Here is a 21,129-nt window from a genome sequence, read left to right on the forward strand (position 1 = left end):
TTAGACCCTAATCTAGCAATACTCATCAATATCTTCTCTTGTTTTTGTTCATCTAAGTGCAAATAAAGAGATTACTACCCATATCAATTGTCAAGGAATCATAGCAACATCACATGCTTCTCAAGAGAAATTCTTCTCTTCAAGGACAACAACACAATAAATATGAATCACTTAAGGATGGGGGAGGCATTCTGAATGTGTACTATTGATGAAATGAGAATAAGGGCATTGTTTTATTGATTTTGGTATTATAATTTGCGTTTGATCAAAAGTTTCCGATTTTATGCCTTGAAAAGATATGCTATATCAAGAGTAAAGGACAAACGTCAGATATGAGCCCTTAGGTGTGAGTATTTATGTAGCTATTTTAGTAAATTTTTAATTTGTTTTGTTTTTCTCTATTTTCTTTTGTGTTTTTTAATTTTCTATAATAATAACAAAAAGCAAGAAAAATGCGAGAAAAGCAAGATACAAGTACAAAGACTCCATGAAGTGACAAGAACTTCCAAAAGTCTAATTGGAAGGGAGGTCATTTGGTCAAGATTCAAAAGAGCATAACTCGACCGTATGAGGACCAAACTCAACTTGCAGATTAAGGGAATTAACGCTACCAAATTTCATGAAGGAGTCTCACCTGAAACTTGCAAGAAAAGAGGCTCTTGAACATTAAAAGCACCAAAATTGCTAAAGGTCATCCACTTGACATTGGAATAAAGAGCTATTCATATCAACATGCAAAGAATACCCAAGAAGTGGAGCCACAAGAAAATACTAAACCAACCTTCACTATCCTCACGGAGACAAAGAGAGCTTGACCACAAATTCTTTACTATCATAATTTGACTCACGTCAGGGACGACATGAAGTAGGAGGGGGGAGTGTTGAAAGATTCCAACAACATATGATTTTTCAAGAGAAGGAGATGCTCGGGAGGTTTTTTAAGCCCTTGTAACAGAAAGTGATGTAATTTTCCCATTAAAAAACCACTAGATCTTTGTTCACTTTTCATTTATCTGAAATCCGAGGATATGAGCTTCCAAACTATAACATAAATTAGACAAGCGTCTCAGACATGTTACTTCATTTTGAATTAGCTTATCCCTTGTACATCTAAAACCATTAGCATGTGTATAAAAGGCAACTTTGTAGGGTTTTGAAAAACCGGTTTTATTATCGCTAAAAAAAATAGATAAGGTTTCTTTGTACGTTTTGAACTCCCTCTTTCTGTCAAGATTTCATCTCTTTGCATTACACTACACGATAACCAAATCGACAAGCCAGGAGCATCAGCGTGTTAGCATTGAGGAGATGTACACATCGATATCTACATTGCAGGCATTTTACGAGAATCCAAGCATCGACTCCTACGGCCTTCCAGGTGACCTTCTAGGTGACATATTTCACTATTGGAGCGTCGTTTTGAGATTCTGTCGGGTGCATATGTTTCCCAACACTTAGGAGCATCTAGTAGGTGTGTCTGACATCATGTTCCATGACCTATAATTTTGCTACAAGAGAAAATCGTGATTTTTGATAGTGTGTAGATTTGAGGTTTGCTGGTCTAGAAGTGTTTCTGACCTAATATGGAATATGCCAACCAAGTTTGGTGTTGATCGGAGTTGATTTGCTACTGGTTGTGCATGTGGATGTGTGATTGCATTGAAGAGGTAGAAATCACGTTTTTGCAGTTAGAGAGTTCACATATTGTTTCCACAGAGTGTATTGTATTAGAACAAGAGATTGACAACCTCTTGGCATGCCTCCATGCCCTAGTTGAGTCACTTGCTCCCTTGGATTTTGACGGCCAATTTTTGAAATTCCGGACGCAAGAACCAATCCAAATTGGGGAGGGAGAATAATACAAGGAAAAACGATAAAAAATTTGTTTCTACATGCACCACCACAGCTTCCATGCTTGCATGCGGTAGGCCGCCTCTCAGCTTTGACCACACTCCTCCATTATCACCAAAGGAGGAGCTCTCTCTCTCTCTCCTGCTTGGCTCCGCCAACCCACTATCACTCTCTCTCCCTTGTTCCTATGTCACCAAGCCTAATGGGCGCATAAAACGAGTCTTCTTTCTCTCAAGGACCACCATACAAAGGGACGAGTCTCCCTCTCTCTCTTTCATTATTCGCACACACTCATACTCTCACATTCTCCTCTCTGTCTCTCTTCCCTCTCGTCCACCAAGCTACTCTCTCTCCCTCTTGTTTCTCAACCAAGGCGGGCCAATCCATCTCTCTCTTTCATTATTTACACACACTCACACTCTCACATTCTCCTCTCTCTCTCTCTCTCGCTCTCTCTCTCTCTCTCTCTCTCTCTCTCTCTCCCCCCTCTCGTCCTCACCAAGCTACTCTCTCTCTCTCCCTCTTGTTTGCCAACCAAGGTGGGCCATTCCCCTACTCTCTCTCTCCCTCATCCACTCCCCCCCTCTCTCCCCATCATCGTCACTCTCACTCTCCTCAATCACGTCTCTCTCTCTCTCTCTCTCTCTCTCTCTCTCTCTCTCTCTCTCTGTCTCTCTCTCTCTCTCTCTCTCTCTCTCTCTCTCTCTCAGCATACACACATACCCCATCCCCCATTCCTCACCGTATCTCTCCCTCTCCCCTAGACCCACATTCTCCCTTCCTTGTTCTCAGCATAGACTCTCTCTCTCTCTCTCTCTCTCTCTCTCTCTCTCTCTTGTTATCTACACACGATCCACACACACACACACACCCCTCAACCTCACGGCCCCCCTGGCCCGCTACACCTCTCCCTCTCCCCCACCCCCATTGACTCTCTATCCCCCTCTCGCTCTCGTGTCGGTTCAGACCAAAGGCACATCAGATGAAGTATCTCTCTCTCTCTCGCTCTCACCCACACACACCCTCATCCCCTCCCTAGCCCGCTACTCTCTCTCTCTCCCTCAACCTTGCATGCCATTAGCTCTCTCTCTCTCTCTCTCTCTCTCTCTCTCTCTCTCTCTCTCTCTCTCTTGCTCCCATGTTGGTTCAACAGAAAGGTGCAAAAAGATCTCTCTCTCTCTCTCTCTCTCTCTCTCTCTCTCTCTCTTGCTCTATATACACACACCTACACACACACACAGATGCATCGACACCCCCTCAGCCTCTCACCATCATCATGTCCCTCCTCACTCACGCTCTCTCTCACTCATGCTCTCTTTGCAGTTAGACACGCACGTAAAAAATATATATAAAATATAATAATATCTGTCTCTTTCTCTCGTCACACCCTCTTGCCGACACATACACACACACTTACACACCCACACACAACCCCATATACATATGCACACACACTCACAAGCATCTCGTCATTCACACAATTACATACATCCACACACGCATTTATGCACTCACGAGCATTTGTGCAAGCACACATTCAGCGGAACACGCACACGCCATACGCAAACAGAAGAAAGGAAAAAGCAAGAAGAAGCTCAACATCGATGAAGGATGGCCGAATCACGCGATGGCAACACCAAATCAAGAAGTGACGCCGAAGGCATGCCCTGGCCGGCCTTGAAATTGGTAAATGCACCAACGAGGCCGCACATTCACTAGCATCTCGTCCATGACACATCTCCATAGTAACATCCGTAGGGTGTCATTGTTTTCTAGTTTCAAGCCAAAAATCTGGTATAAAAATCCATTGTAAATTGCCACCTCTCTCTAGGTGATTGTCACAAAGGCCCACCTAGGAGATATCATTTTAGAAATTCTCCTAAGATAAAGCAAGTGTCAACCATCTAGGACCCAACTCCTTGCTTATCTCTCCTTATTAGGGCCCTAACATAATCAGATTGTCCTAACCTAATGCAGCCTGCACCTATAAAAGGGCACTGAGAGGTCACTATCAGGGGGAATGGCAACACTTCCATCAAAAGAGAGGCGGGTTTTAGGGCAGCATTTTGGGAAGTTATCACTATGAAAAGGAAGCCATGTCTACACCTTGACTCCAAGGGTCGCCATACACACACAAGAGTAGAATCCTCGTGCTTATGAAATCACCTTTAGAGAATGCACTATAGGCTCAATATCTCTCTTGATCTCTCTATCTCTCTCTATCACTATAGTCGCCATCTCACCGAAGCTAAAGTATTTTTAAATATTGCATTGAATCAAGTTTCCCTCACATTCGGAGGGGTTTTTATCACCTACGTCTCTCTCTCTCTCTCTCTCTCTCTCGGTATGAAGTGTTTGTGCTTTTTTAAATCACTGTTATCCGTGTCCTAATTGCTCAAAGCTAGGTGGTGCCCCTTGTTCATTCACTATGACCAGCTTGGCATGCACGGTCCTGGTGTTGAGGCCATTGGGGTCCGTGTCGCGCTTTGCGTTCATCAATTGGTTCCCCCACTGAGGAGGGATTCTCAAAAACCTCCAGTTTACAATGCTGAAAGCAACACACATCGTCGACCATGGATGAACGGCTGTAAGAATTCTCCAATTGGAGAACGAAGGAGGAGGAGATTGAAGAAACACTGACCGCCTTCATTGAAATACTTTTGCCAGTCTGTAGCATCGTCAATATCCAAGAGGTAAGCTCCCCATCACGCATTGCTTGTGCTAACCACAAATCAAGAGCATCAAATGGGAGGGCTACAAAATTCCATCACTGTTGGCGACCAAAGTACACGATGTCATGCCGTGGCACATACAACATAGTGTGAAATTAAAACATTCAACTCACTTTTGACACTTCTCGATGCATGGAAATGAAAAAAATAATGTACATATCGAGATATATGCTAAAGCGGCTACTGCGATCGCTATCATGTACATACCTATCCGGGGAGTTGTGGCCCTGGATGTGGCTCATTTGCGTGCTTTTTCACTTGATAATATGCCTAATTTGGTTTGAAAATGTACATAGTCCAAGTGTTTCATGGTGGCATGCTCATCTCGCCTACAAAGACTAATGCGGACAAAAACTGCCAAAAATAGTAGCTAATAGACGTGGTTGCAGAATTGCATGGAAAGTGACCCAAAATCATATATTGATGAAAAATGATGCTTATCTATTATTTTTATGCTTATGCAAGTGATCCCACAAATTTAGGGAATTTCCTGACTCCGTTTGGGATTTTTCGCATAAAAAATGACATTTTTTGGGTAAAAAATGACATTTTTTGGGTAAAAAATGAGCTGAAAATGGCCTAGTTTGGTCCAAAGTGGCAAAATGGCCCAAAAATTGACACATCAGCTCATAATGCCGTGGGAGAGAGAGAGAGAAGGGGTCTTTTTTATAGAAAAAACCTGCAATTTATCACTACTGTGTAATGGCTTCCATGGTTGCTCAATCTATGTGTAGGGCAGTCCCGCCTCTTCGAAATCTTGTATCTGAGCTAATGAGGGAGTGAATTAGGGTTTTACCTTATCAAATGGTGTGTGGGCTTCACTTTAGAAGCTCTCAAATCTCTTCAAAATCAGAAAATTGTCGTCGTGAAGGTGGAAGCTCGAGCATTCCTTTCAACTGTTTGATGTTACGACTATGTAATTGGGGGCGAGGCTACATGAAACCATGAAAGAGGTTTGGGTTTTGATTGAGAATTGTGCTTGTATGAGAGTTGTGGTTTCATGGATGAAACTTTAGTGTTTTTAAATGGTCTTGTAAAGTGAAATTGAATGTGATTTGGTGATCCTCTCATCATAATCTCGAGTACAAAAACGAGCAAACTCCAAGCATGATAGGAAAGAGGGTTTGTGACTTTGCTCTCACGAACGCTTTTAGACTTTTTGTCACCCTTACAAAGAGGTTTGGTGATTTTTCACAAATGCTTTTTCGCAAAGTTTTTGTGACTCTCATCACGAACTCTCACAGCTAGAGGTTTTTGACCTTCCCAGCTAGACCGCACACATTCCGACATTTGTGGTGAACCCGACACGGTGTTGCTGGAGTGGGAGTTTGTGAATTGATCTAGATACTTTGTTAGACATGGAAAAAAATCAAGAGACACGTGGGATGCAGTTTGATCCTGTAGTCATGCAGATGTTTCAAGAATTTTCCATGTACATGCAGCAACAACAAGCAGCGGAAAGAAGCCATATTTCAACCACAAAAGCACTACAATCCATTGTGAAGAGAATTGACCAGTTTGATGGAAAGGACATCACAAAGTATCTACGAGATTATATGAAGGAAATGGAGTTGAACCAAGTGTGTGAGGAACACATGGTTCGAAGTTTTGAGCTAGTTTGTGTCCCAGAGATCAGAGACCATATTAGGGAAATTCAAAATGCTCATTAAAGAAATTGGGAGGAATTTAAGCTTTCTCTAAAATAAGAATACTTTATGGAGGACTCTGAGAGGGTGACCAAAAGAAATTTCTTAGATTGGGTTGCAAAGCCTAAAGAAGGGATTTCTGCTACAGAGCTTCTTAGAGAGGTTGAGCGACGCTATCCTCAACTATCATAAACTGAACAAGCTTCCTTGGATAGGGAGAAGGTAGAACTTTTCCTACCAGCAGCAGGCAAAGAAAATGAAGAAAGTTTAGAACTTCTCTCGGAAGACAAAGATACAAAGCAAGGTTTGAAGACAAGGTGGAATGATGTACCAAATGCAGTCTCCCTGTTGGCAAAAAGACAACACAGAAGAGACAAGATGGTGGTGAACAATGGTGCTCCAGTTCCTGTTATTACTGAGAAGCAGCCAAAACCTGCTATTGTATCTTCTAAGGATGATGGGTCTATGCTTGAAGAACTTGTGAAGAGCATACGCGAGCTGAAATTAAAGCTAGCAAGGCTTGAAGAAAAGGGGCAAACATCTGAACAGTCATCAAGTCAAAGACCTCAGAATAGAGAGGTATTTGTAAATAGGTGCATCTAGCGTGATGGCCCAGACCATCAAAGAAGGGACTGTGAAAGCTTCAAATATTCCTTGGGTAATGATCTTTTCTTGTTCAAAGAAGGGAAGATACATCTTAGTGAAACAAGGAAGCCCTTGGTGACCAACTTTGGCAAAGGAGGGATGAAAAATCTAGTTGAGGACATGGAAACCAGTCATGCTATCTCAATGGTTAAAGCAGCAGAATTTGGCTTAAAGGCTGGTCAAGTCATGCTCAAAGGGTCAAAATCTATTGAAGACGTGAGTGAGGATGGTGAAGATGTCTGGCCATCTGCGATGGAGTTAGCTATGAAGGAAAATATGACTAAAGAAGTCTTACATGAAGCAGGAGATTGTATCCATCTTGAGAGTCGGCGGAATGAACTTGTAGATGCCTTGTCAGTGGATGCCTACATTGCAAAGTGTCGAGGAAACAAGGCACTTCTTGAAGAAAAATGCAAGAGAGAAAATGAGGATGAAGGCCCATCAAAGAGGGCTACTAGAGGTGGAGGCAGAAAGGATCCGAGTCCCTCTCAAGAGCCCATGGCAAGGGAGCCTCCATCACAAGAAGTACCAATGAGAGATACTGCACCAAAGGAGAAGCAAGATAAGGAAAAGAGCAAGGGAAAAAGCCCATCATACAAGCTACAATCAAATATTGAAGCTGCCACAGATTTAAAGAAAGTTTTAGAGGAAAGGGTCTTAAATAGCAAGGTGGAGTTTACATTGGGAGAAGTCCTTGGCATTGCAAAAAGAGAGTTCCACGAGGAAATCATTCATATCATAAGAAGGAAGCAACAAGCTTTAACGGAGTCTATCCAATCAGAGGCTGAAGAGAGTGCTTCAAAGACACATGTGATAGAAGTACAACAAACAGATGAAGATGAGAATTTTGTAAGCTGCTACCAATCTTCGAGCGGCAGAAATAGGCATGTTAAATTTGAAAATGAAGATGAAGACGAAGCCACTGATAAGAGACACTATTCTAGAAACCATTGGGCAAGGGCTACAACAAAAACCTTAGTTAAGGTGGGAGATCTTGAGGAGCCTTATGTGGCCTTGATAGACCATGGTTCGGAGATTAACCTCATGTCCAAGAGTCTCTATATGAAGGGAAAGTGGCCAGTTGATAATGACCATGGGTGGATGATTAGGGCCGTAAACAACTCATCCGGGGATCTCCATGGTGCTTGTCCAAATGTTAATGTAACCATAGGGGATGTGAAAGGTGAGCAAACTTTCTTTTTTCAAGAGATGTCAAGCTATCCTCTAATCCTTGGACAACCATACATCACCGCAGTGCGAATGGAGACAAAAGTGTTGGATGATGGATCTGCTGCCTATGCTAGGGTCAAAAGAAAAGATGGAAAACGAGCTGTTCAATTCTTGACAGTTTGCGTTGACCATGAGCAAAATCGTGACAGCTTAAGGGACCATTCTCTACCAAAACCAAGCAAGGAGTTTTGAGATCAAAGGGAGATGATGGGTTTTGGCCGAGTACCATTGTAAAGCGGGAGTGCAATGGTACCGAAAGAAAAAGGTTCTTGCCTGATCCAAAGGGAGATGAAACTTTTTCTATAGGTGCCTTAGTATCAAAGGGTGGATCAGTATCTTTCACAAAGCTTCAAGATTAATAGAAAGGACAAAAACAATATGTAAATAGTGTATAGAGAAAATATAAAAACCATAATTTTCTAGATGAAGACGAGTACATTTCAGGTGTTTTTGAGGAGGTTTGTTTTGTAGATACTATGGGTGATCTCAATGCTATAACAAGTTCTAGTTTCCAGCAAGGAAATGACCTCATAAAAGTAGCTTCTATGGACATGTATAGAACCATTGAGTCTTTCAATGATGAGGAGTTCTTCAATGTGCAAAAAGATCTAGAAGTGCGAGTGGAGACGAAGTAAAAAACTATAGCAAAGAAGGTGAAACCAGTGGCATTGCCTTTGCCTACATATTGCAAGGAAATGATCGATCAGGCTTCTTTGCAACCTAGTCTCCGAGATCCAAAAAGAATTGGGCACAAGTTTACACAAGAGTCATTGAAGATGTTAAAAGTTTGAGGCAATGACTCCTTGATAGAGATTGAAAGAAAATGCTTTGAACAGACACTCTTCAAACATGGAAAATCTTTTGAATTTGAGCCACATGAGATAGGGTGTGTGGATCCATCTATAGTCGAACCAATGGTAATATTCATTGTATCTCATGTGCCTTGGAATCTACGACCAATTCCAGTGCCAAAAGCACTCTTGCCAAAGCTTATAGATCTACTCAATGAAAAGATAAAGATGGGGATTTTGGAACCTTCATGTGCCCCCTACTCAAGCAGATGGTTCACAGTACCAAAGAAAAATGGATCTCTACGCTTCATTCAAGACATGCAACCTATCAAAAAAGTCACAATCAAGAATATGGGTACAGGGCCAATTGTAGAAGCATTTGCAGGAAGAGAAATATATTCTATGGGGGATTTGTACTTAGGGTATGATCAGTTCCAACTAGCAATGGAAAGCAAGGACTTGACAATCATGAGAACACCCTTGGGTTTGGTAAGGATATGCACCTTACCGCGAGGAGCAACCAACTCGGTTGCGCACATGATGAACGGTATGAGCAAAGTCTTTTGTGACTTCATACCTCAAATTACAATGCCTTTTCTTGATGACTTTCCAATCAAAGGATGCGACTTAGCTAAAAAAGATGAGGCTGTGGATTCGAGGGGGTGCCGTAAATAAGTAGCAAACCACATCAATGATTGTGATAGAATTTTAACAAGGCTAGAAGAAGTGAACCTTACATTATCTGGGCAAAAGTCAATGTTTGGGGTTGAAGAATATTGATAGTGGGACATCTTTGTAATCCTCATGGCCGCCGACCTTGTCCAACTAAAGTGGATGCAATACAGAGATGAAGGAAGTATGCGTAAATATCACGGAGGTGAGAAGGTTTCTAGGTGCATGTGTCTTCTATCTCATATGGATTCCACATTATGCACATGTTGCAGATCCTCTTTATCAATTGCTAAGAAAGAATCAAAGGTTTCAATGGAATGATGTACATGTAAAAGCTATGAGGAAGTTGAAGCAACTGTTTCTGTCTTCACCAACTTTGAGGAATATTGACTATGAGTGTGGAAGATCGGTGATTGTGGCAGTGGATACTAGTCCAACAGAATTGGATGGGCAGTAGGACAAGACGATGAAGAGAAACACAGATATATGGTGAGGTTTGTGGCCAAGGTTCTAAGATCTCGCCAAAGAGCATATCCACAAGTAAAAAGGGAGTTATGGGGGGTGGTTACAGCATTGAAGTGTGACAAAGAGTACTTCATTGGAGCATCTGTGGTTGTGGAGACTGATTGCTTACCACTTCTAGGGATAATTGCAAGCTTCTCTACTCCTGATATTGCTATGCTTAGGTAGATTGCTTATATAAAGTCCTTGAACCCAGAATTGAATCACATTGCAAGAAAAGACAATGCAATGGAAGATATGCTTTCAAGGGCAAGGTATGAAGACGAGGATGATATGATTGATGAGGAAGAAGATGTGGGCACAAAATTCTACACAATTTCTCATGCAAAGTGTGATGATATATGCATTGTATCTTCACTTGTATCCTTTTCAGAGGAGTTCTATGATTATGGATGGTTGCTCATAGGCCGCTACCTGAGTACTTTACAAAAGCAAGATGATTGGAGTGAGTCAGAATTCAAAAGGATCATAAAGAAAGCATATGGATTCTTCTTGAGGGATGGTTACTTATGGAAACATGCTAAAAGAAGAGATGGGACTCCATTATGAGTAGTATATGATAAGCCTACTCAGCTCAAAGTTATCAAAGAGCTTCATGAAAGCCTATATGCTGGACATCGAGGTGTATGGGCTACTTTTTTTCAAAGTGAAAGAGAGATATTGGTGGAAAGGCATGTATAAGGATGTAGCGGATTTTGTGGAGTCTTGTGTTACCTGCCAAATGTATTCCAATGTACGTCATCGTGATGGATTGCATCCTACATACCCATAAGCCATGAACTATAAATGGGTTGTTGATCTAGTCACAATGCCTTTAGGACTTTGACAAATGAGATACTTGGTACTTTCACGAGACTTGACAAACCAAGTGGAAGGGCATGCATTGAGGACAAAAACTACAGAAGTTGTTTGTAAATTTTTGCTTGAAGATGTAAATTTCCGCTATGGCTATGTGGGAAAGATAGTTGCTGATAGAGGTGAGTTAGATGCAGATGAAGCAAGGGATTTCTTGACAAGAATTGGTATCAAGCTAGCCCTGACTTGTACTTATAATCCAGAGGGAAATGGGAAAAGTGAAAGAGGACATCCTCCTATTGTAAAAGCTTTGGCTAAGCCATGCAAAGGTAGAATGCGTGAGTGGCCAAGGTTGCTACCATATGCTTTGTGGGATGATCGTACAACTCATAGCTCAGTGACTGGTTACATGCCTACTGAATTGATGTATGGTCAGAAGCCAGTCATGCCAATTGAGGATATAGTTCCTACTTGGAACATGTTTCCTTGGGAAGATGGTGTAAGTAGGGAGATCTACTTGATGTACGCATAAGGCAATTGGAAAGAAGACAGGGATACATAGACATTGCTAAAGCTCGATTGAAGGATGCAAGACTAAAGAATAAACATAGGTTTGATAAAAGACATAGGCTTCGACCAAAGCCTATTGAAGAGGGTGATTGGGTCCTAATGTACGACATAGCCTTGACAACCAACACACCACACAAAGAAAACTTGCGAAAAGGTGGTTTGGTCCCTACGTTGTCAAACATGTGCATGGAAATGCTACATATACTTTGAGGGAGCTCGATAGAGCAGAGTTTAAAATTCCCATAGCGGGCAAAAGAATCAAGATGTTCAAGAGGAGATATGATAATGATACTTTTGATTCACAACAAGATGATGATGAAGAACCTAATGAAATTGCTACATATGAGGATGAAGAAGTAGAGTATGATTTTCCAGACTTTGTAGAAGATGAAAATGACATCCAAATATTTGTAAATCTTAATGAAGCTTAAACCTACAATGGGAAAATGTTGGCACATGTCGAAGGATGTGCAGGTTCAGAGGGGGTGGATGTCGTGTCATGGCACGTACATAGTGTGAAATAAAAACATTCACATCACTTTTGACACTTCTTGATACATGAAAAGAAAAACAATAATGTACATATCAAGATATATGCTAAAGCGGCTACTGCGGTCGCTATCATGTACATACCTATCCGGGGAGTCGTGGCCCTGGATGTGGCTCATTTGCGTGCTGTTTCACTTGATAATATGCATAATTTCGTTTGAAAATGTACATAGTCCAAGTGTTTCATGGTGGCACACTCATCTCGCCTACAAAGACTGATGCGAGCAAAAACTGCCAAAAATAGCAGTTAACAGTCGTCGTTGCAGGATTGCATGGAAAGTGACCCAAAATGGTATATTGATGAAAAATGATGCTTATCTATTCTTTTTATGCTTATGCGAGTGATATTCACAAATTTAGGGATTTGCTTGACTCCGTTTGGGATTTTTCGCATAAAAAATGACATTTTTGGGTCAAAAATGAGCTGAATATGGCCTAGTTTTGGTCCAAAGTGGCAACATGGCCCAAACATTGACACATCAGATCATAATGCCGTGGGGGAAGAGAGAGAAGGGGGATTTTTACAGAAAAAATCTGAAATTTATCACTACTGTGTAATGGCTTCCATGGTTGCTCAATCTATGTGTAGGGCAGTCCCGCCTCTTCGAAATCTTGTATCTGAGCTAGTGGGGGAGTGAATTACGGTTTCCCCTTATCAAAATGGTGTGTGGGCTTCACTTTAAAAGATCTTAAATATATGCAAAATAAAAAAATTGTCGTGGTGAAGGTGGAAGCTCGTGCATTCCTTTCAATTGTTTGATGTTACGACTATGTAATTGGGGGCGACGTTACATGATACCATGAAAGAGGTTTGGGTTTTGATTGAGAATTGTGCTTGTATGAGCATTGAGGTTTCATGGATGAAACTTTAGTGTTTTTAAATGGTCTTGTAAAGTGAAATTGAATGTGATTTGGTGATCATATCATCATAATCTAGACTACGAAAACAAGCAGACTCCAAGCACGATAGGAAAGAGGGTTTGTGACTTTGCTGTCACGAACGCTCTTAGAATTTCTGTCACCCTTAGAAAGAGGGTTGGTGATTCTCCAAAAACGCTTTTTCACAAAGTGTTTGTGACTCTCATCACGAACTCTCACAGCCAGAAATTTTGCACCTTCCTAGCTAGACCACACACATTCCGACAATGATCAATGAATGCTAGCAACAACGAAGGTAGCAAAGAGGCATAAATCATCTACATCGACATCCACTGTGAGGAGGTCATCCATATCCAAGGAGGAAAAAGATGGGTAAGGCCTCTTTTTCCTAAGGAATCTTCAAGTAAAGATATAGCCTCTACTCCTAAGTGGCCAAAAGGGGCTACTGGAGCCAAAGGAAAGGAAGAAGCACCTATCCACACGAGTGCTTCAAGTTCGGGATGAAGAATCCTGCCTAGTTTTCCAAAAAGAAGATCATCCAAGGCAAAGCAATAGAAGGTCGCCTATCGATTCGCATGGCGCATGCGAGTGCTGCCAGTCCACTTTGAAAACCCCAAAGTAGAAGTGGTAAGAAGGTTCCCATGCCCTAGGGAGGAGTGGTTTGGCTATTGTCCTCGCTACTTTGGGGGCCAGGTAGAGGGTCTTCCTCCTCTCCCCGTATAGCTCATCTTGAAGAAACTGTCCACCACCGGTGAGACCTAGTGGGTTGGAGATGAGTAACAACTGAATGGAGTGGAGTTCATGCAACAAGTCGACTATGATAATTACTTGCAACTGTTGCTAGTTAAAAGGCTAGGAGTAGTCAAACGTGTCACCATCACTCCGTACGTGCTGAGCGACAAAGGGAAAGTGGAGCCTATGAAGGGTGATGACCTCTTGTGGATGTGCCGACTTGTCAACACCGGCATGGAAAGGGTGTAAGTAAGTGCTCTACACTCTGTGCATCATGGATAACGGACCAACCGCCTTCCCATTTAGATTTCCACGACACATGCATCTGAATATATATTTCATAAAATCTAATATCTAACCAACCCAAATGATTTTCTCATATTAAATTGATCACTTAATGTGGGAGAATAAACGGGAACAAGTGTTAAGATATAGATATGTGCTTATAGATCTATCTCAGCACGGGGCCAATGGTAAAGGGGCCCAAATGAGAGATGGTCTATCAAAGAGCAAGGCTAACCAATGGAGCATAAGACCTCAGGGTTATCTTCATTGAAGACCTCCAATAATGTGTGTAAAAGTCCTTTGAACTTAGGTAAGCTAGGGCTGAGCTTGAGGCAGGAACCCGGCCCAAGCTCAAGGTGCTGTCCTGCTCGAGGTGCTTGTCGTGCTTGAGGTGCTTGTCGTGCTTGAGATGCTTGTCATGCTTGATTAAGGTGCTTGAGCTGCTTGACTTGCTACATGATTGAGGTGCTTGACTTGCTACTTGATTAAGGTGCTCGAGGTGCTTTGACATGCTTGCATGAGATGCTTGTGGGAACACCGCTAGTTCAAGTGCATTGTCACGCTTGATGACTAATGTGCTTGAGCACCAAAAGTCAAAAGTATCCCTACAAGAGGGGGGCCGAGCCCTTTTCATAGGGGATAGAGAGAGCACACACTTACACACACAAGGAAGGCCCAAGCTTGAAGAGGCAGCAGGGACACATGTCAGGCCCCTACCTATGTTACCTTCATGAGATGCTTGAAGCCTATTGGTTGGCCACCCAAGGGGTCCAATAGTAATTTAGAAGATTTAATTAATTGATTTAGCATTTATCTAGCCCTCTCTCTCGAAGGGGAAAGGGGGACACTTGTCTCAAGGCTACCCCTACTGCTTGTAATGCCTCTTGCTTATGATTGGCTAGGCCTGGAGGGGTCCAATGAGCTTCAAGCATGAGCTACAAGGGGGGGTCGACCCAACCAATCTAGGGGGTTTCTTAGGGGGTATACTCACCCACACACACTCACAAACACTCTCATTGTGTGCTATGCAAAGTGCAAGAGCTCCCTCTCCTTCTGCAAGCAAGTAGAGGTTGAGAGCCTACACCAACACTCTTGGCTATGGAATGCAAATCCAACCAAGAGCCATGCTTAAATGCTTAAGATTGCCATCTCCTTCTTCTTCATTACTATGCTATTATGTATGCTAGCAACAAGAATTATGATATGTGAGGAACTAATTCTTTCTCCTATGAAATGTTTCTTCTTCCTCTTCCCTACCCTCATTCCCTTCTAGCTCTCTCCACCTTGGAAGGTGTTTGAGATCTTGGGACTGAGGCTTGGGATAGTTAAAGATTTCTTCAATTTTATGTTCTGTTTGTGATGCATGAAGCTTTCCATCTTCATTGCATCACCTAGGTCACAAGGAACACAAAGACTGTATTGTAACAAGTCTCTCTTAATGGGAGAAATCATAATACAAATGCCTATTGGAGGGGGGACCGACTCCACATAAATCCGGTCCTCAACTGTTGTCATGTTCTCTAAATTCTCTCTCTTGCAAAAGTATTTTTCATGCCAAGTTAACTAATTGCTATGATTATGTTGCTATCTTCAATTATGTTCACCCGTTATGCTCACAAAGTTATTCCTCAAAAGTACTCTCATTGATTTCCGCTACTTTTAAGTTAAATAGGCCAATAACATTACATTGGTATCAGAGCATTTGGTTTCTCTTTTCTTGCTTAAGAAGAGAGGTTCTTAAGTATCCTATAAATGGTTGATGTTGTTAATTATATTAGGGTAAGTGGAACTGGGATCTATTATTGGTTTTGTTGAGCCCACTATGTGGGGGATGGTGCACACCTCGGGAGCGTTGGACTTAATAATGGAGTCTTTTTAGACTTGCCTACAGATTTACCATTATTGAGCTATCAGAAGTCCGAAAGGAGCTAGCCCTTGGCAACTTTGCTATGATAGACCTACTCCTCTACTCTCTATAATTAACCAGTTCGAGCCGTGGGTGTAGATACTTAAGAGCCGATTTTCAAAGGCTAAGAGGAGTGGCAACTAAGGTTTTGAATTGCCAAAGCATACACTAAGTACATACATAAATTTTTTTAACATGGCTGACAATAATCAAGAGAGTAGAATGAACATTGATAGCTTTGATTTTGCACATGAAGGTGCTAATGATGATGCTCCCATGTTTGTGAATTATCTCGTCACTAGGTTGCAGCAAGCTATGGGAAACCCTTCTTTGCAATCCAAAGTTACTCAACAACTTTGTGCTTATGGAATTTCCCTTCCTCTCCAAGAGGAGAGAGAGCTTAGGAGGCCTCTTGAAGAGACCCACAAAAGAAGACTCTCTCCCATTCGAGAGGAGGAATCCAAAGAGCAAGAAAGCAAGGAAAGTTTAAGTTCCTCTGAAGATGTGGCTCCACAAAGACGGCGGTCTAGACGATCGCCTACTCCTCCCAAGAGGAAAAGATCAACACATAGTCCTTCTCCTCATCACTCTGAAAGGCAAGAGAGGAAACAAAGGAAGAAAAGGGCTAGGAAGAGGTCACCCTCTTCTCCTTCTTCTTCACCTTCCTCCTCTTCCGATGAAAGTTATGGCTATTCTCCTAGAGAATACAAGAGGGGAGGACATCGCAAATCATTTCCTGCATGGTGAAGGTCACAAAAGCTAAAGAAGTTCAAGGAGGGAGGAAAGAGTATCTCTTTTCTCACCTATGATGGCACCTTCGGTGCTACCGACAAAGTGTTGGCCTTCATCCAGCAATTTGATTTGGCCTTTGGAGATGAGGGCTTCACAGAGTCCTCCAAGCTACGCCATGTAGCTATGCACTTCCAAAAATCAGCTCGTCAATGGTGGGCTAGCCTTCGTGGAAATGGTGAAGCCTCAAAGACATAGAAAACTCTACGAGTTTCCATCATGAAGCAATTCCTTTCAAGCGACACAAAGGATAAAGTTCTTACCGAATGGCGCAGCTTGAAGATTCTCTCCCATGAGTCTATCCACAAATATGTAGACAAGTTTTGGGATTTACATCTCAAGGCTACTGTCTTTCAAAAGATAGACTTTGCCGAGCAAAGGCAGCAATTCTGTACGGGATTACCTAAAGAGATGGCCGAATACATCAACTCTCAACGGCCTGCTACTATTACCGAAGTAATCCATCACACCATGGTTGCTTCACGCATCAATTTCCATCAAGGGGCTAGACGTAATGTCAAGCCCATGGAAAACAAAGACAAAAATGATGCAAAGGGAAAAACCAATGTTCAAAATACTTCCCAAGTCAATTCCAACAACAACAACAACAAAAATCGGTCCAAGGAGAAGGGAGTTTACAAAGGTAAATATAAACTCTCTCCTGAAGAGCTTGAAGCTTTTCGCAAGGACCATAAGTGTTTCAAGTGTGGGGAGCAAGGTCATGGCTATCGTTCTTGCCCCAAGAAGAATACTCGCAATGAGACTCCTAGGGCTTCCACCATCGAAGCTCCAAAAGAGGATGCTCATTGCAAAGGATCATCACTTTCCTATTCTTGGGGAAAGGTAAGAGAGCATGATACCTTTATCTTGTTTGACCTTGGCTCTACTCTCAACTTCATATCAATAGAGTTGGCCACCAAGTTAGGCATTCAATCTTTTGAGATGGGAGATATAGTAGTGGCTGATGCAGCTTTCAAGGGACAACAAGCCTCCGTTACTCCCTTGATTGGGAAGTTGAGGCTTCATGTCCAAATCTATGTCGAAAAAGAAGACTTCTTCATCTCTCCTCTCCAACATGAGGATGTTATCCTAGGGGCACCATGGTTTGATCGCATGGCTGCCAACATGACGTTCCCTGAAAGGAAAATCTACTTCACCTACAAGGGAAAGAACATGTATATAGATGCTAGTGAGCGTGGTCGCACTATTCCACTTGTAAATCCTCTTGCTTTTGATAAGTCAATGAAGAGCTCAGTTTCTGCGTACATGATTTTTGTCAAAGAGTCTCTAAAAGATACTAATGTTTTATCATATGTAAATAATGGGAATCAAGAAGAGTTAGACTTGTCTAATTTTCTAAAAGGATTCCAAGATGTGTTCATCGATGATATCTCTATGGACTTACCTCCAAAACGAGGGGATGATGACCATCGCATTGAGCTCCTTCCTGGAAGCTCACCACCTAACAAGCCTCCTTATCGAGTCTCACAAGCTCAACAAGAGGAGATCATGAGGCAAGTACAAGAACTAGTAGACAAAGGGATGGTGAGGCCTAGTTCCTCTCCCTTTTGTTATCCAATCCTTTTAGTGAAAAAGAAAGATAGTACATACCGTATGTGTGTGGACTATCGAGCACTAAACCATATCACTATCAAAAACAGATTTCCCGTACCTCGGGTAGAAGATCTGTTTGATAAGCTACAAGGCTCTACCTACTTAATTAGGATTGACCTTAAGAGTGGCTATCATCAAATAAGGATAGTGGATGAAGATATCTTAAAGACCGCGTTTCGCACAACGTTTGGTCTTTATGAATATCTAGTCATGCCTTTTGGCTTGACTAATGCACCAGCTACGTTCAATCATTTGATGGAGAAAATTTTTAGACCATATCATAAATTCACTGGAGTGTTCTTTGATGATATCATCGTCTACTCCAAGTCTTTGGAGGAACATAAGCAACATCTCCAAGTGATTTTTCAAGCATTGAGGGAGAACAAGCTTTATCTCAACCAAAAGAAAAGATAATTCTTCCTTCAAGAGATTCAATACCTAGGTCATATTATCTCTAAAGATGGTATCCAAATGGATCCATCAAAGTTAGAGGTAATAAAAGCATGGCCTAACCCAAGAAATCTACATGAGCTAAGAAGCTTTGTTGGTATGTGCGCATACTATAGACGCTTCATAGCAAACTTCTCTCAAGTAGTAGGACCACTACACGACTTAACTAAGAAGAACGTTAAGTTTGTATGGACTGCTAAGGAGCAAAATTCTTTTGAAAAGCTCAAAGCGAAACTTACTTCCCAAGCAGTCCTCGTGCTTCCGGATCTCTCAAAGCCATTTGAGGTCCAATGTGATGCTTGTGGTGATTGCCTTGGAGCAGTTTTGCTTCAAGAAGGGAATGCCATAGCATATGAGAGCCGAAGGCTCAATATTAATGAACGAGTCCTAGGCATTTATGAGAAAGAGCTTTTAGCTGTTCTACATGCCCTAGACACATGGAAGCACTACCTATTGGGGACTCCATTTATCCTATGAACCGACCACCAAAGTCTCAAGTATTTCATGAAGCAAACCAAGTTTTCCGACAAACAAATGAGGTGGGCAAATTTTCTTTCGCAATTTAATTTCCATATTGCTCACATAGCTGGTAAGCACAATCAAGTTGCCGATGCACTTTCACGATGACCAAAAGTTAATGTTGTGTCTATAGCTACTCACAATGATCTATCCTCTATGATAGATGAGTATGCTACTGACCCTGACTTTAGAGACATAATGTCAGCCCTTGCTTTGGGGAAGAAAGAGGAACCATTCACCTTGCAGGATGGTTATCTTCTCCACGGCAATAGGCTATGTGTTACCCATTCTCTTCGTGAGAAAGTTATGTATGGATCCCATGGGGTGCGGGGCATAGAGGTATTCAACCTACTCTCCGAGGAGTAGAGACGTACTTCTATTGGCCTACCATGAAAGTGGACATCCAAGAGTATGTATCAAAATGTGTAGTATGCCAAAAAACCAAGTATGATAGAGGGAAGCAACCTGGATTACTCTAGCCATTGCCTATTCCAAATTCACCATGGGAGAGTATATCCATGGATTTCATCTTTGGATTACCCAAGTCTATCCATGGGAATACAGGAATATGGACAATAGTCGACAGTTTTAGCAAGCAAGCACATTTTATTCCTGTCAAAAAGACTATTAAGGCACATCAAATGGCAACTCTCTTCATATCTCAGATTTTCAAGCACCATGGATTACCCACATCCATTGTGTCAAATAGAGATCCTAGAATGACCAGTAATTTCTGGAAAGATCTCTTTGAAAATCTAGGAACAAGATTGAATTTCTCTTCGGCCTATCACCCACAAACGGATGGCCAAAGTGAGATAGCCAATCTTACGATACTCGATCTACTCAAGACTTATGTTACCGAAGTAGATCAACGCTCACAATGGGAACATTACTTACCTCTTGTAGAGTATGAATACAATAATACTGTACATACTTCTACGGGAAAAACACCTTTTGAGATCATTGAGGAAAGACCTAAAAGTCCCTTGCTGATCAAAGTACATGGGAAGATCTTCGCTACCGATGAGTATAGTCGTGACCTACAAGAATCTTTTCAAAATATTAGGGAGGCTATATCCATCTCTCAACAAAGGCAAAAAGCTGTTGCTGATAAGCACAAAAGAGCCTTAATGTTCAAAGAAAATGATTAGGTCTTACTCAAGTTTCGTAAGGCTCGATTAAGGAAAACGACGGGCAAAAATCCTACGGGCCATCAAAAGTATTATGCTAAACTAGCAAAACGATACTATGGTCCTTTCCAAATCTTGAAGCCCATCAATGAGACGGCTTATCAACTCAAGTTGCCCAACCATTGGCTCATACACAATGCCTTTCATGTAAGCCTACTTAAGCCCTACAAAGGAGAGCCACCAACCGAACCAATTATTGAAGACCCTCCTGAAGTTGAAGACCAAGAAGAGGTGCTACAACCCGAAGCTGTCCTTCGGCATGAAGACAAGGTACTGCGACATGGTAAGATTATCCGCTCAAAAATTATCCTTTTGAAGATGCTAGATGGATGCAAGGAGTACAGCTTAAGGATAGTATGAACCTTGTCAATGCTTACAATGCTACATTAGAGTAACCAAATGTACAAATTTCTTTTAAATGACTCATGTTTTTGTCTTATAAGACTAGTCCTCTTTTTAATTGTGCACAAATTTAACTAGTATGCATGCTTAAAATCATGTTTGTGATGACGACGTCTCTCAAACACCAAGTAGAATTTTCCACTCTCCTTTGGGAGAATGAAATGGACTAAAGAGTAGACATGCTTGTGGCAGCTATGTCTCCCAAGCACCAAATGGATTCATCATCCATCTTGGAACGATGTCGTAGGGTAAAAAGGGATCCTCTACCCGCTAAGTAAGATTGACTAATGACTAAGACTTTATCTCTTCTACCTCATAGTCGAGGACTACTATGATTTCAAGAGAGAGGTAATGTCATAA

Source organism: Adiantum capillus-veneris, chromosome 25, assembly GCF_014529385.1.
Source record: "Adiantum capillus-veneris isolate H3 chromosome 25, ASM1452938v2, whole genome shotgun sequence".
In the NCBI taxonomy this organism is placed as follows: Eukaryota; Viridiplantae; Streptophyta; class Polypodiopsida; order Polypodiales; family Pteridaceae; genus Adiantum; species Adiantum capillus-veneris.